The 16,596-nt window shown below is 43.8% G+C and overlaps 1 protein-coding gene across 7 annotated transcripts in view; it reads left to right on the top strand.

Moving 5' to 3' along the window:
* LOC111853062 (receptor-type tyrosine-protein phosphatase delta-like) overlaps positions 1 to 16,596 on the top strand; it is a 276,305-nt gene that overhangs the window by 56,351 nt on the left and 203,358 nt on the right. For all 7 annotated transcript variants that reach the window (XM_072707602.1, XM_072707597.1, XM_072707596.1 and 4 more), the window contains exon 3: positions 793 to 816. The gene's annotated coding sequence lies outside the window, so the exon portion shown is untranslated. The remainder of the gene's footprint in view (positions 1 to 792; positions 817 to 16,596) is intronic.

Here is a 16,596-nt window from a genome sequence, read left to right as displayed (position 1 = left end):
GATAAAAAGCAAATAAATAATGGGAGGGACGTAACCGCGTTTGAGAGGGTGGCAAAATTCTGGGAATTTTCAAACTTGGAAACTTTCCATGGGAATTAATGGGATTATATGGGAATTAGCGAGACTATATTTGAATTAATTAAAATAAACTGGAAGTTTGCAAAATTGCCTGCATGCTAGCCTATAACAGGGAACTTAAATGCAGTTATTAGTGGTATCATTTTGCAACCAAGTGCTTGTGAGTAATTACATTTATGTAAAAGCAACCAAAAATAAGCATCTGCACCAAAACACATTGCTTATAAGTCATATTCTGTGTTCTATTATTTTGTTCATACAGTTTGCTTTCTTTGCCGTATCTGACAGCTCGCACAGAGTTCCATGGAGTTCAATATTTCCAAAATTCCTCAGCTTGACTTCCCATGGAAAGTTTCTGGAAATCTAGCAGAAATTTTTCACCCCTTTGCAACCGCCAATTATGGGGACAGAGCAGTTATGGAGACCCAAATTTCGTTGGGGTACTTCCTGTTGTTTGCACCCTGAGAAGATTGCAGTGGCATGTACAATATCAGTGCTCATATTTCCCTGCTGAAATTCACGTCGAAACATCTCAATAAATCCAATATGATAGCTAACTTTTAACTCAGTTTCTTTCCCTCCGACTAGACGTGTACCTCTGGTGTCGACAGAGGGTGCACATTACAACGTTAGCTAAGATATGTTTACCTGTATTTCTTTGTGTTTACTTCATAATTCCCAATGTACTAACAGTTATTTCCTTTTTCTTTTCAGCTGATTTTGTCTAACATTTGAAAGGTAAGAGATTTTCTGCAATTTACCATGTGAAACAGCAGTTTTCCCGTCTGAAAATAAAAACAGCATAGACAAGCATGATTTCCATGCTGGTCTATGCTGGATAATGCTGATTTGTTGCTGGTTTGGTGCTGGTGTAGCTGGTGGACCAGCATAGCCGTGCTGGTCTACCCGGACATGCAGCTGCCCCACCAGCAATATTTCATTAATTACACTGGTCCACCATCACCAAAACACAACATATGCTGTATAACCAGCATGCATTATGCTGGTCACGCTGGTAACCAGCTATATGCTGCTCTATGTTGTTTTTTTTTCAGCAGGGTTCGTTCACTTTAAGTCTAATGAACCTGACAGAGCTGAGGAAGCAGACAGGGGTGCATTTGTTGTTTGATCACGCTGGGTGGGGGCTGCTTAGAGGCCCTCCCTGCCTATTCCCAGACGGGAAAGTCAGCCGCACGTCTTCTATTTCTGGTAGCATTCTTCTGCTCTGTGCTTTAACCGAAAAATCTGGATGTAAATGAGAGGCAAGCGGCCTAGATTGTTCAAAGGATCGCCGAGAGTGTTGACGCCTGTGCCTGTGTGCCCTGAATGTGACGCCTTAGCAGCTGGGTGACAGACAGCTGCCGTCAGTGCTCTTCCTTTGGCATTGAACACTTGCCTAACTTATTTATTTGCTACAAATAAAAATTATTCTGTTAAACATACTGTAAATAGTGTTGTTGACATTAAGGCTCTCGGTGGAGAAAAACAGTAAACGTTGGAATAGGTTTTAAAAGGTTAGATTAGATGAGATTAGATTAAGATTAAGATTAAGATTAAGATTAGATTAACTGATGGAAAGTCATGTGTACTTTGTGAATTATGATGTCAACCACCAAGTATTTCAATTAAAGCCGACCCTTTATTTTGGAATTGCTGTCTCTCCTATAAAGTCATGATTTTAAGAAATATCTCATGATGAGAGGTGTGCTGTTGAGGGGTCCAGCCAATTAAGGAGAAGGCAGGACTGTTTACGTCGCGGCCGGCTTTACGTCAGGATGGAGATCAAGGTCTACGGCTCTCGGCACAGCAGTGCAAAAAGCACATATCCGGCTTTTTGTCCATTTTGTTTAGTTTAGCGATGTGATGATGTCACAGTGTCGGAGAGCCTGTGTACACGGCGAGGAGGAGGTCTTTACGTTTTGCGAATAGTTTTGCCAACGAGGATGCTGGGAACTTTGGTGTACAGAAGCGGGCTGTAATTAGCTGCTCGCAGGAAAAACTCCTGGATAGCAGAGAATAATAAGTTCCCCAGGGAAAAGAGGCAGATGGACATTCACTGAGCCTTGCTCAAAAGTAAAAGCTGTCAGCCTTCTTGCCAGAGTACATCTGCAAAATGTGTCGAGTCCAGGAATGTAAAACATCAAAATAAGCTTAAATGCTACTCTTACTATTCTTCCCGTACTTGCTGAAGGTTTAAAACTGTCTTCGACATTCTGTTTTGCTGCATCTTTTGAATACCATTCATTCACAGATATTCAAATACATAATAAGCAAAAAAATTACACACTACGAATAACAGTAACCCTCTGTATATGTGCGAATGGAAAACTAATGTTTATGAGTCATTTTCAGAATGATTTTGAGCATTGCAGAAGATACTCCATAAAATATGGAAGTTCTTCCTTACAATGCCTTACAAATTAACTCTGGTAGACCTCCAATTATGTGTCTGCAGAATTCATCTGAAAGGATAAAGAGGTATAATTTCCCAGGAGGCAAATGTTTCCACCAAGTGTCTTTGACAGGGCTTTGTTGGATCATTACAGATCGCTAAACATCTCAGTTTGCTTAATCCTGAATATGAATGAAAAGATGCGTCTCTCCTGCTGCCATATCTTACTCTCTGGGCAACATAGCCGTGTCTTCTGCATTGCATTCTGGGATTGGAGTCATGGGTGCTACCAGGGAAGCGTGGCTGATGTTTCCTTGTGGCGTGGGCCAGATGGCTGTTATCTAGGTTTGTCTGAGAATAACTCGGTTCTCCACACAACGAGGTGGAGATGCTTTCTGGCGCTGAGAGAGCACCGCGTTCATCACGGCGTTCCGACATATGGTGAGGATCTTTTCAGGTGTCTTCCGGCTTCCGTTCCATCATTCAATCCTCACACGTAGGCATGACAATAAGGACCTCAAAGACATTACACGGGGCAGTTTGGTCTTTTTCCATTCTCCCTTCAAAATGCTGCGCTCGTTTGCAACTTTGCGAAACGCAGACGTTGCCAGACTGAGGGCATGCAGCCCAGGCTATTTTAGGAGAAGGATGATTTCTTGTTTAGCAGTTTCATACAAACGCTTCCTTCTATAACACCAAGAGGAATAATTGCCCACAATTGCAATAAGTAGAATTAATGGCGTATTTAAAATTGCATATGCATTCCATGTTTTGTTTATTAGGTGAAAAAGTCAATTAATTGTTACGTGACTTCTACAGCAATTATTTCCACTAGCAGGACACGTTGTCTTGTGATCTTGATGAATCGCTTCTCTTACTTTCGGTAAAATTCATTAAGTGTTTGTTGTTTTTTCCACAGCAGACTGAACCGGCTGATCCCCAGGTCACACAGGCAAACTCAAAGTTTGAGCAGCTTTCTTTTTTTCAAAGGCATTCCTTCAACTTTTTCTAGAAATTTGATTTTTTTTTTTTATAGAAGTCACTATTCAGCTGAGGCATAATTTAAGGGATTGTTTTAATGTCTGCCACTGTAGATGCAAGTTGACGGGTAGAATCTGGTGGCGTTATTCTCCAACCAGACATCTCAGAAATAAAAGGAATCACTGCCTATTTATAGCACATACATCAGAATAATTACTGAAATTCTTAACCACAAAAGACTTTTGCCCTTAGATTACTGAGCCTTTTGTAATGCATCATGTCAATTCTGCAAACTGAGGTCATGCATCGGTAACGTAATTACCTTTCAACTATTCCCATATGTTTCAAATATTTCAATTTTTATTTGTTTCTCTTCATTTATTTTAATGCAGGAATTGCGGCAGAAGTATTGATGAGACATTATGTATAGCATTAGATATAACTTAAATGGTTGGTGATTTATAGCAATAGAGAATTAATACTGCAATTGCTTGTTATGAATTCATACTTAAAAAATAATGATACATTTGTTGTTTATATGGTACACATTAGGCTCTCTGTCATTCTCTCTCTCTCTCTCTCTCTCTCTCTCTGTACACACACACACACACACACACAGGTTTGAAATCTTGTCTTTGTGGGGACTCTCCATTCATTTCTATGGGAAAAACTCTAATCCCAACAATGACAACCTTAACCCTTACCCATCCCTAACCTTAACCACAAGTAACCAAAGAAAATACAAGACTTTTGGCACAAGCCAAATACTGTCAGGTTATTATTACATTGTGGGGACATCTCATCCCCACAACGTAATCTATAAACGACCACACACACACACGCGCATTAGCCGTCCTGTGTTTTAAAACTGATGGTTTTGTTTTAAAACTGGTAGTAATTCAATAATTCACTGCGACACATTAGTGAGTTAGCGATTAGCACAGGGCTAAAACTTGAGATGGACAACTAGATGGCGTCTTGGTTATTTTGCCACTGGCTCTTGGACCAGTGGAAGGCTTTGCAGTCTTATTAGTGGCTGCTTCATGCTGATTAATTGATGGCCCTCGCTTTTACCTGGGGGTGACACCAGATGCTCTCAGAAGAAGCGCAGATTCCTGTCACTGTGCTCTTAGGCCGGAGCCCAGAATGAGCAGATGAGAGGAATTAAAATAGAAACATCCCAGGCTGCTAATCCGACCATCTCTCCCTTGGTTTCATTTGTCTCTCTCAGCCGAATTCTGTTCTGAAGCATCGACAACGTTGAAACATAATGCTGTAACAATACAAGTCATTGCCTCAATATTGGGTGTCGTTCTTGGCAAGGAGTCTTGGCAGGAACCGTCGTCAATGAACCATTGTCCGATTGTTGTACTTTGTCCAGAATCCTCCATATCTGTGGCACTGTACTATTAGCATTATCATACATTTAAATAATTTGGCAAAAATTATTTGCAAAATAAAAGTGCATTAGTGTTAAAGGTCCATGTTTAGTCCTGTTGCCGTGTGGATACATTAAAATAAATTAGCATTAAATTCAATTAAAAGTTAGGCTGTAGCTTGGTTATTCTGTGGATGTAGTTTGCTCTTGTTGTTTGTTGGCCATTTGGAGACCATTCAAAGTATCGAGCAAGTATTTCTCTCTAGACTGGGTCGTCCTAGTCAACATTTCAGTCAATACTTCTAAACATTTAGCTGTTCTCGGTAATCATTGCCAAGTGAGCAACGTACATTCCAACAGGGTCTGGTATCATCACCCTTGAAACTTAATATAGATTTTAAGGAATACCTTTGCGTCACTGCGATCACATTACACAAAAGGCACCGCTGTGGAAAACCAAATCACACGCTTAAACTCTCCTGATGCACACCAAAATAGAACTGGGCAACACAGTAATTGGGTCCACAGTGACTTCCCAGATTTAAGTGGTCTGTGAGCTAAGCAAGTCAATATCAGTTGAGTTGCGGAGAATCCAGCCTTTTCTGTCCCACGTTGCCTTTGAGGATCAGGGGCGACTTCCCCGAGTCGTTGTGTCAAGCGATAAAATCACAACTCCAGAACCATCCATGGATGGACCATCCTTGAATACAATATAGCGTCATATCATCAAAGCACATACTTATACTCAGGTTTGAAATTTATGGGTATTAAAGTAAGCTCATTTGTGAAGTCAGTAATCTCCTCTTATAATATCCTTAAAGATACATCAATGAATGTTCAGGATAACCTAGAAATGAAACAACATATATATCGGTGATAAACGTGACGCTGTGAGATTGTTTAGCATAGATGGTGTTTGTTGTAAACGATGGAATTGCAGAGGAATTGGGTGGGCTTTGTTCTCCTTAATTTTTAAATATTTTCCCCTCTTCCCGCCCCCTTCCTTTTCCCGTCATGAAGCAAAAGTCTTTTGAATTCTCAATCACGATTTCCTGAACTAGACGTTTCTTTAAAACCTGAAATAAGACTCGTGACTTGAATGGTTTTCTTTTTTGACACAGATTAATTGCCCATTTTTCCTGTCTGTTAAATGGGGTTTAAATACCATTAAATTCTGCATTTATTCCTTCAAATAATTCTTTACCACGCATTGCAGTATATGGTGCTTACAGTTTCTGTGCTGTGTCACTGCAATCCTCCGCTGGACCCGCCTCCTGTCTGGGGTCTCCCCGGCCTTCTGCCCTTTGCCTCCAGGCATAGATGCTATGCTCTTTGAAAAACAAAACCCAGTGAAAAGTAGCTCGCTTAGCAGCTTAGCTTCTTACTGGTGCTTTTACTGGACTCACGTGGGACACTTCCGTTAGAGCTGGTCCCTGCCGTGTTGGGGCCTGCCACAGACGGCCTGTCCTTTCCTACCCCAAATAGTGTGGCTCCACGAGGACCCCTAGCTGCAGGCACGCGGGACGGGCTTCGGGGCTGTGTACAGAGCGCTGGAGGACGTCGGAGAGGCAGGGTGATGTCAGTTGCCACTTAAAGTGTGCAGGAAGTGAGCTAGTAGTGGAGCATAGTAGAGCTCACCAAACATTTAAGGCCATAGCAGGTAAAGAATGGTGCGAGAGTGAACACAGGAGTGAAGAAGGTACTCAGGAGCTCAAAATGGAGCTGCTGCTCCTCCGCATGGAGGTGGTTGAGGTGTCTATCTTGGATGCCCTCTGGACGGTTCCCTGGGGAGGTGTTTCGGGCATGTCCAGCCGGGAGGAGACCCCAGGGCAGACCCAGGATACACTGGGGAGATTATATGTCTGGGCTGGCCTGGGAACGCCTTGGTATTCCCTCAGAGGAGGTGGAGGAGGTGGCTGGGGAGAAGGAGGTCTGGGCATCCCTGTGTAGACCGCTGCCCCTGCGACCCGACCCAAGATCAGAGGCAGGATGGATGGATGAACCAGCACATCAATCCATCAGGAATCATTAATCATAAATTAAACACCAATAAACAGCAGTGAACGAAATTAATTTTAAACAATTGCTAAATATCGAAACGGCGTTTTATCCAATAACATAGGACTTAATTAATGAACCGATGGTGTACGTTTTCTTTATTTTGTATGACATATTGGCATACTTGTCGTACCAAGTTTGCTTCAGTGTTCAAGTCTTATTATTAAGAAAATTATTTTTGCATTTTTCGTTTCATATATCCCATAAATACTGCATTCAAATGCCAGTTGGGGTGATTCACAGTAAAAACATTTCATCAGGCGTAGTAATGATAATCGACTGGATACAAAGAAAGAAAACCCATGATTATGTACAAAATAATCTTTCTCACACTACGTTTTTTTACTTTACCTATGAGGACAGGGATGAAATTCCCACACCAATAACTTTCTTGGTTGAATTTGATATTTGTTTTGGTGACTAAATGAAACAAGTCTTGGCAGGTGACATATTTACGTGAGAAATACTGCAGTTTATTGAGTAATAACGGAATAGCGGGTAATCAGTGAAATTTGATGTGCTCCTGGGTAATTCATCACAGTTTATCTGTTTACTGGTGTCCACTTTTGTATGGAATATTCTGTTCAGTATTGAAGCTGAGCCAAAACTGCGATCAAGGTGCCGGCTTGCAGAAATGTAGCTAATCGTTTATTCTGTGGTTGGCGCCTACGAGTTTGTAAACAAAGCGCATATTTGTCAGCACACGTTAAATGTGTGCAAGAGTTCTCCATATAAGGACAGACGTCAGTGATAGCTATTGCAATTCGAAGGGAAAACTTAAAGTTTCACCACCAAATATAGCTTGTGGTCCCATGAAAAGTCAAACTCGAGTACAAAAGGGATCTCAGCAGCACTTTTTATGCAGAACTGGTGGTATCAGCACTAAGTTTTGACTTTCTTATGGGCCATAATTGGAGGCTGAATTCAGGCATCTGTACCAGATATGTTCATACTGTGGCTTCGTAATAATAATAATGACACTTTATTGATCCCTGTGGGTAAATTCTCTTCTCGCCTGCCCCATCCTGCTCTCCATGACACACAGGCACACACGAAGGTGACAGCGAGCTTGGCAGCGAAGGGCAGCAGTGCCCACAGAGCTGGCTGTTTAGGGTCTTGCTCAAGAGCCCCCAGGCGTGTGGCTGCTCTGCCAAGGCTGGGCTCAAACTGGCCTCATGGGAGCTTTACTTACACAAAAATGTTCTGAGGGCAGAACGAAAAAATAATTGGTTCAGGGAGATTACCAATCAGGTTGTAGAGGAGGTGGGGCCAAGACATCTCATTGGTACGCCCCGCCTCCTCTACTTGCTCGGACCCACCTCTTATTCAATCTGATTGGTTATCTCTCTGAACCAATCATTTTTTCGTTCTGCCCTTAGAACATTTTGTGCAAGTAAAACTCCTACGAGCTCAAACCGGCGACTTTCCGATCACAGGCACAAAGGCTGAGCTCGCTGAGCCCCACGCCGCCCCCTTCATATGTATTAGATGGAAACCAGCGTCTCACTACCCGATGGGATAAAACTCCACACTGTACAAGCATATGTACTCCTCTCGTAATACTGTACAGTATATGCAATGCAAATGAAAGATAGGAATTGGTGTAACATTGGGCTTAGATCCAGCCACCTATCTTCCCAAGCTGCCTATTTCGGTCCCGGTGTGCTTGGCTCAGATCCCCGACAACGGAAAACACCCGCTGGCCGGGATGCCGGTGTGTCACACGGCACACACTCTGGGGCACCGTGGACATGCCAGTCTGCCTAACTGGGTGCTTCTGGATGGTGGGAGAGATGCGGAGAAGCTGGAGGAGATCCGTACCACGCGATCTCCAAACAAACGCCGAGCCCTGCTGCCCCTTCCACAGACGCATGAATCATCAGCTATTTATGAGCGTAATTTAATAATCCCTGCCCTTTGCACCATGTGACTGGTGTCACACCACTCAGCATCTGTATCCATTAATGAAGGAGGGGCACTTCAAGCAAGGATCAGAAACTTACATGTTCCTGCAAGCAAAATCAGGCATAAAATTAGAACATGGCAGCATGCGTCTCTGTGGCCGTGGCGAATGCGATGAGTGCTAATTTGCAGCTTCCCAAACTGACTTTAACAGTCTTATTTCTGTTTGTCACCCATCCTCTCTCTCTCTCACACACACACACACACACACATATCCAGCTGTGGCATCGAGAGCAAGTACTGTACAGGAATTGTTCCGATAGACTATTACCTATGGAACTGAGAACCTGCTAATCCATATGTTATTTCGCTTTATCAAATTAATCCCCTTCCAATTAAATACAATTACGACTGTGCACCCTTTGCACAAGGTCACGTGTGTATTATACTTATAACGTCATAAGGAAAAAAAAAACCTTCTGGTATTCAATCGATATTTCCCTTAAAGATCATTATATGATTGTGTCTTAGTCGGGTTTGTGCAGGTCGATTCAATAAAAAAAGATCAATCGTAAAGTTAAAACTAATGGTAATATCAAACTGGAAAGAAAAAGAACGGGAGGATTGTAATTACAACAGCAGCTGGGGCAGGGGGACGGATTCGGAACCAAAGGGAGCGTTTTAATGAAATGCAGAATTAGTGCGGATTGATTTTCCTGAGCCTCTTGCTGTTCCCTGCCGTCTCCCTCTACGTGAGCCGGACGGAGAGCGGAGTACGCACCGCAGCGGATCGCGTTATTTTCTCGTAAAGCCTTCGGTCTCGGCTCGCACGTTTAATGAACGCGAACCGTTGTAAATTGGTTACCTTTTAGGTTTGTATACATAGAGATGCAACATTTAGCTGGAAAAAAAAAAGATCAGGATTTTCATGTTTGCAGTGAGGGAACGATGATGTCTTTCGTTTACTTTTAAAACATCCAACTTAGCCTTGATTCTTCCTTTATAATTAATAGATCTGTATGGACTAGGGCCCACCGAGGAGGGAGGAAATAGAGGAAGGTTACCCCACAGAGATAAGTGTCCCTATGGCTTATCCCATTACAAGATCTCAGTGTGACCTGCTACAGACACACACAAAAAAATCGATGGCCATCGTTCTTTCCTGGGCCGAGGCGGAAGCTCATTTGCGCAGTGCCAGATGTTAGCGGGTTGGCTAGTAGCAAGTGGCTCGCATTGTGTTTGCACAGGAGATCCGGATTGGCCCGCGTTCTGGTTACATGTTTGTGCGCTTAGCCACCCGCTACGTAATGAAGGTGTGCTTTTGTCCAGGAGCCCACACAGCCCAGCAGGAGCTGGGGAACTCGGAGCACGTCCGGTGTTTATGACGGGATGCTGGGACGCGCGTGATCGCTGTGCTCCAGCGCGTAAGCGGCAGGGATTATGACTGTGGGACAAAGATTACAACAGCAGAGGTGCCAGACCCATCCAGGCTGGCCAAGATGCTGCTTTGTACCCTTGAGCGAGATATTTAACCTGAATCCACTTCAATGAGCTTCCCAGCTGAATTAATGAATAGGTAAAATATATAGGCTTGCAGTGTATGCATATATTAAATCCCCTGATAAAAATATACTTACTACAAAACTGCAAAAATGCACACGTCCCAGTTTCTCCCCATGACAGACAGGCCTGCCACACATAATCCCAGAGCCCTGGACAGAATTACTTTGATCAGGCTCCCATGACACTCAACCCCTCCCACCTGGGGCCTCTCCTAGACCCCCCCCCCCGTTGTCCCCCTGAGACGGTGGCTCTGACACCAAGTCATACATTCAAGAAGAGCGGAATAACGGAATGCTACAAAAAGCGCTTGTGCGTCACTCGATTTCGGGTTAAACATAGAAGAGAGAGTCACGCCCTTTCATTCCGTAATCGAGTATTAGTGACGGCTACAGGCCCTGTTTGTGCTCTTTCTGTACTCAATGAGAAGGCGGTCACGGTGGACCGAGGAAGACTGGCCCACTTCTGGATTCAGATCCTTCAAAGCGACATCTGTGGGTTTCAGTTGGAGCTGCGTGTTTCACATCCTGTTACATCAGTGGGCTTTAAGTGTGAACTTGCCCAGTGCCATGGTACCATTAAGGCATTCCAAGGTAAATTTGCTGCTGTATTCTTTTTTTGGACTGTTACCCTGTTACAGGACTCAGGTCCCGGTACATGTCATGGATGGATGTCCGATACGGAGCAGAATTCCTGCTTCTTTCTGGGTTGAAATCATAGCAGGGTCTTACACAGCAAAACATGCCCAAACACTGACAACCGCCTGTATTTCTCGGTTCTGGCTGCATGCGAACTGATTCTTCTTTTTGCTCTATGTGTGTTCACTTAATTACTTCTCAGCTAAGCAGTCAAAGACAGTGTTTTTTTTATCACCTGAGGAGTGTGTTCTCGTCAAACTCTGGTGTTATTTTTTAATCAGGAGATATATATATATATATCTTTGTGTTCTGTATGATCCGGATGTCTATATGTGAGAAATTTGGTTTAGATCAGTATCTGCGGTTATTTGGTATTCATTATGCATTTACTTTATTTTTCTTGGCTTATCTGATCAAACAATGACACCAAATTAGTGTTTAGTTATTAATGTTCGCAAAAAAGAAGAAATATAGAAGAACTAATTAAGTCGTAACGTTACATTTTACCCATCAGCACTTGCTTCCTACAGCGGCCACGCAGTCGCTCCTTTATCGTGATTTTACAAACCCTCTCCAATAATTGGAATGGCCAGAAGCTCAAGGTCTCCTCGCATCAGAGTTGTTTCGCATGGCGTCTTCAACACAACAAGCCCAAGATATCATTTATCTAGCTTTTCTCCGCGATTTTATGTGGCCTGAGATGAAATACATCACTGCTTGGTGGACTGTATGGCGGGCGCCGGGCCCTTTGTGCGAGGGAGAATTACCCCTCTATTGTGCCCTCTGTTATTGGGAGGGGATTTCATCACTTTTTCTTTGGGGGGTTTGATAGCTTCCCGTAGATCGTGATGGATGGACGCTTTAATGGATTTCCTTCCTTTTGTGTTAATTTAATGTTGTGAACCTGTTTAAAGTTTGTCTGTATACGACGCGACATTTTCATCTTGTTTTGCTCGTATCCACATACCCCCCCCCACAATTGTATTGTGTTACATTATTCAATCAACCATTGTGGAATATAAGTGCCTTTCTGGTAGAACCCCCCCCCCCCCTTGCAAAACCTTAACTGGCTGGTTTTGGATTCTGGACACTTGTGTGTAAGCTGCTCTCTTAATTAAAATGAGCACCATATTATTATGTCCATTTTGGATTGATGTTAAATATTGCTATGAATTTATTTATCTGATATGTATACCATGCCCGTAGGCTCTGGGATAGGACCCCCGACCCTGAATCGCAGTATGGATGGATGGATGGATATACATGCCTATACTATATAGATATAATGTCCTTTCTTTAATTATGAGGTATATACAGCCCATCCATTGTCGGAAACCACTTGTCCTATTCAGGGTCGCGGGGGGGGGGGAGCCTATCCAGGAGGCTATGGGCACAAGGCAGGGAACCACCCAGGATGGGGCGCCAACCCATAACAGGGCATAATATATATAGTTTGCCAAAGAAAAAGAAAAAAATATATAGAGAGAGTATGTAGTATATCTTTATTTAATATATGTAATTATATCTTTATATCTTGCATATATACACATGTTGTGTGTGTGTATGTGTGTGTGTGAGTGTGTGAGTGCGTGTGTGTGTGTGTGGTTTTCCACAACGTACCATCTTCCTCGAAGAGTGGAGAATGAAAAGGAATCTCAGCTATATACAGTATGGTACTTTCTTCATTTCAGTACAGTACATTTCAGGTTTATTAAAAGATTTGACATGCTTGTTTTATTCAGTTTTTTTCCTTGAACATGCTTTTCGACAGCATCTGTATCTTTTTTCTTGGGTACAGCCTTTGTGTACGTTCTGTGCACTAGTGTAACTCTGGGAAATGGACACTGAAACTGGGCCTGACATCCTGAAAGGTGATTGTCCCTCGCATGTCCTCGATGGGTATATATATACCCCAGGGTTTATATACGGGGCAGGGAAATGGGACTGACCCAAGAGCCACTCAAGATCACCGTCCAGATCAGCCGCGGTCCAGGTCTTGACAGCACAGCAAACGTCCAGAAATGACTGGGGACTTAAACAGGCATGCAAATGATTTCATATAAATACGTCTCCTGTATAGACAGCTGCTGTTTTGACACAAATTAGGAATAGGGGTTCCTTTGTGGATTTGTTTGTTTCCAGTCCTAAAAAAACTGCATTCATAGCCTTTTTTTTTTCAAAAATGTGCTCCAAAGCAACATACATTTTGCTTAATAGGCTGTTTTGCCCCTGCTAGAATGCGCCTCTGAAAGCCAAATGTGTATATTAGCATAGCATTATATTAAAATACCTGTAGTGTATCACCGGCGACTGGTGCTGATTGGCAGCGTGCGCAGTGAGCTGGGGTGATGTCAGGAAGGATCCCGGGGCAGCGGGGGGTGTGGCTGGTAGTGGAGCAGAGCCCCAGGTACTGCAGGCCCCCAGTCATGTGCCGCATTCCCTGTCTTTATGTAAAGTGACGGGACACGTCCCCAGTCCGGCTTGCCAGTGGCCTTGCCGGGATTACGGAGGATTTATTCCCATTTTTAAAGGCGTCAGAGTGGTTGTGTAAGTTTGTGTGTGACGTGTGTGTGCGTGGTGTGTGTGTAAGTGTGTGTGTGTGTGTGGCTTATGTTTATATTACATTGTGGGTACCTAATGTAATGTCCCCACAATATGATAAAAAAAAAAACCTGTTGTTTTGACCTTGTGTGACCATTTTTTCGAATCCCACAAGGAGAAATTCAATGTTATAAAAATCTGTGACTGCAATCAAAAAACTAAAAACGTCAAAAGTCTTGTATTTTGTTCAGTTACTTATGGTTAAGGTTAGGGCTGGATAGGGCTTAAGGTCGTCATGTTGGGATTAGAGTTTTCTGCATAGAAGCGGTATTCAGGGTGTCCCCCATATCTGTGTCCTGTCTTCAGGTTCTGCCCCCCGCCACTCAGTATAATCTATCATCAAAAGTATAAAAAGTAAGTAAAAGGGTCACAATGAAATCCAGGCCTACAGTAACTGCTGTCCTGAAATGTCACATGATGGAAATATCTTGTGAGTAATGGGGTCCAGACCCCCGCAAATCGTTCTGTCTAAACGCTATACAAGAAATAAATGCTTACAATATTTTGGCTGTTATGATAATCAGAGGCATATTTTATGAGGGAGGAAAGAAGTTTTTTCTTTTTTATAAAAGAAATTAGGACAGCACTTTACAATTCAGAAAGGAAAAATGGGCCACGCTGAGTAAGTGAAGAGCCTTCGTTAAAATATACAGCAGGTGAGTCTCCGTTTCAAAGGGCAAAATGAGATTGAGTAAGATTCTCAGGCGGCATCATTCACCTGGCTCTGTGCCTCCTTGTCACACCGAGCTGTTTGCCCACTTTGTTGATTCCACCACATAATTTATTTACAGACTGTTCAGCACAATAGCGAGGGCTTACGCTGCTTCTGTTTACCCCAGTGCCGTGAATTTTGTTAGCTATCTGGCCCCACGCTCGCCACGCGGCATCGTACCGCGGTACTCGCTGGCTCGTCCAAACTGAGCTCTGTTTCAGCGTGACTTAGGACCACGATTTAAATATTTATTCATTGTTTTCCCGGTCTTGAAAAAAAAATTCTTGAAATATATGTGTAATTGCACCATTTTGCGCCGTCTCTCGCCGGCGAACGTTCCGAGTTTAAAGCGACTGCCAGTTTTCGTCAGCGGGAGGGTCTGTCCTTCACGCCGTCGAAGGTTACAGACGGAAGAGGCTGAGTGACGGTGCAGGAGGCTGCCGGGTCGCCCTTGATCTCACTGGGCGAGGCTTCCCTGTAACCAGGAGACAGAGTGGGCAGACACGCCCGGCCTACCCCGGGTTCGAGCCCCTATTCCCATGGAGCTGAGGTAGGCCTCGGCAGAGCTCCAGCACACCTCAAGCACCCTCGCTACCCCCTCCCACTCACACACACACCTTGCGCACTTCTGCTGCCATGATTATTAGACTCGGAGCTCTTCCACGGCAGGGAGGGGGTGGGTTTCTCTACCGTACGGCTTGACACACTGCCAGCTTTTTGGACACCCTCACCCGCGCCTGTTTGCTTTGGATAAGTGGGCAGCGCCAGGATTTGACATTCATCTGTCCTCGCTCCGTGCTAAAGCCTGCATTTTTTTTTTATTATTTCTTTATCGTTGCGTTATTTTTATACACACCTGCACAGTCCTCATCCTGATCCCACCAAGACTGCCTGCGTGCAGGAGATATTTGTGTGCCACCCCCCGCCCCCTTGGTTTTTGCTGTTGGGGTCCCAAACAGCACCTCGTTCTCATTGTGTCACCTCCAAGAAGAACAAGGGGAAGATTCGGCATATGAAAGACTATAAAGCGAAGCGTTGTGCATTAAATAATCCATCCTTAGAGAAAAGCAGTTTGACATACTTAATATTTTATTGTGAATGAATTTGCGGCAAATATCGGAAGCAGCTTTTTATTTTAATCAGGCACTCAGTCTGGTCACCGTCTGACTGTGCATGTTGGGCCAGTGGCCTCATGAAAATAGACAAGCTCTTTCTGCTAGTGGTTTTAGCGTGAGTCCTGCGCGGGCTGTGCTGTTTACACATTAATGGCACTGTTCTCATCTTCTGGATAGCGCTGCGGATTAATGCTACCAGATTCACGGTGGGTGGAAAAGCACCAGACCTTCTTTTGTTCTGCCCTTTTCGGATTTGTTTGCCAATATCTTATTCTGTCATTCGAAAGATGAACGTGACGTGTCGCTTTCCCGTCAGCCTCATTTTCTTTCTGTTTGTACATCCTGCGTTACTACAGAGTCTGTCAGACGGCACTTGACTTCATAGATAGTTCTCGTGTGTGGGAGTCTGCAGAAGGATATTTGAAGTTGCCTCCTCAGATACAGCACGAGCCTCAAGGATCTTAGCTTCACGCCTTTCTGATATTCATCTCCTGGAGGACACCGGTCTCCGTCTGCGCTGAAGACTCTACATGTTGATCAGAAGGTGCAAAATTGGGCCCGCAGCCTCACCTACCTCCCGAGCAAAGGCGGATCCGTCTGACCTTATTTCTGAAAGTGGGCCAGGGATGCGATGATCCTTTGTAATGACGGCTGATGCTCGATCTTCGCGCCCCCCCACCCCCCGTAGATAGTGGGCCAGGATTGCAGGTGTTTCCTGGCCTGCGTTTCCACGGCGTGATTCTCCAAACTCCCGCCGACCGTGTGAATCGTTAAATGCGGTTTCTCACATCAGCGGTGCAAAAGCACGAGATTTCACGGCTGAATCTGAGACTTCTCATCTTTATTTATTTTTCCTCAGACTTGCCAGAGCATTATAAAGGATTTATCTAAAGTGGGAAATGGTGTTGATATACCTGTTAGCAATTTTTTTTCTGAGTAGAGTTTTTTTTTTATTAACACCATGTACTAATATAGCAAAGGGAAATAATGTGGAAGACAGCACCTTCTAAACTAAAGATGCACGCCCTGTGCCGACTGATGCATTGTGGGTAAGCACAGCTAAACACTAGATACAGATGAGAATCAGCAATTTGCAGCGAAACACATACTAAGCAGAAGTGATTTTTAAAGGACCACTGTCAGTCACCGTGGCGACAACACAGCATCTTTCACCCCCACAG

This window comes from Paramormyrops kingsleyae, chromosome 25 (genome assembly GCF_048594095.1).
Source record: "Paramormyrops kingsleyae isolate MSU_618 chromosome 25, PKINGS_0.4, whole genome shotgun sequence".
NCBI classification, from domain to species: Eukaryota; Metazoa; Chordata; class Actinopteri; order Osteoglossiformes; family Mormyridae; genus Paramormyrops; species Paramormyrops kingsleyae.
The sequence above is the reverse complement of the archived record's forward strand: the minus strand, read 5'-3'. Positions and strand labels throughout refer to the sequence as shown.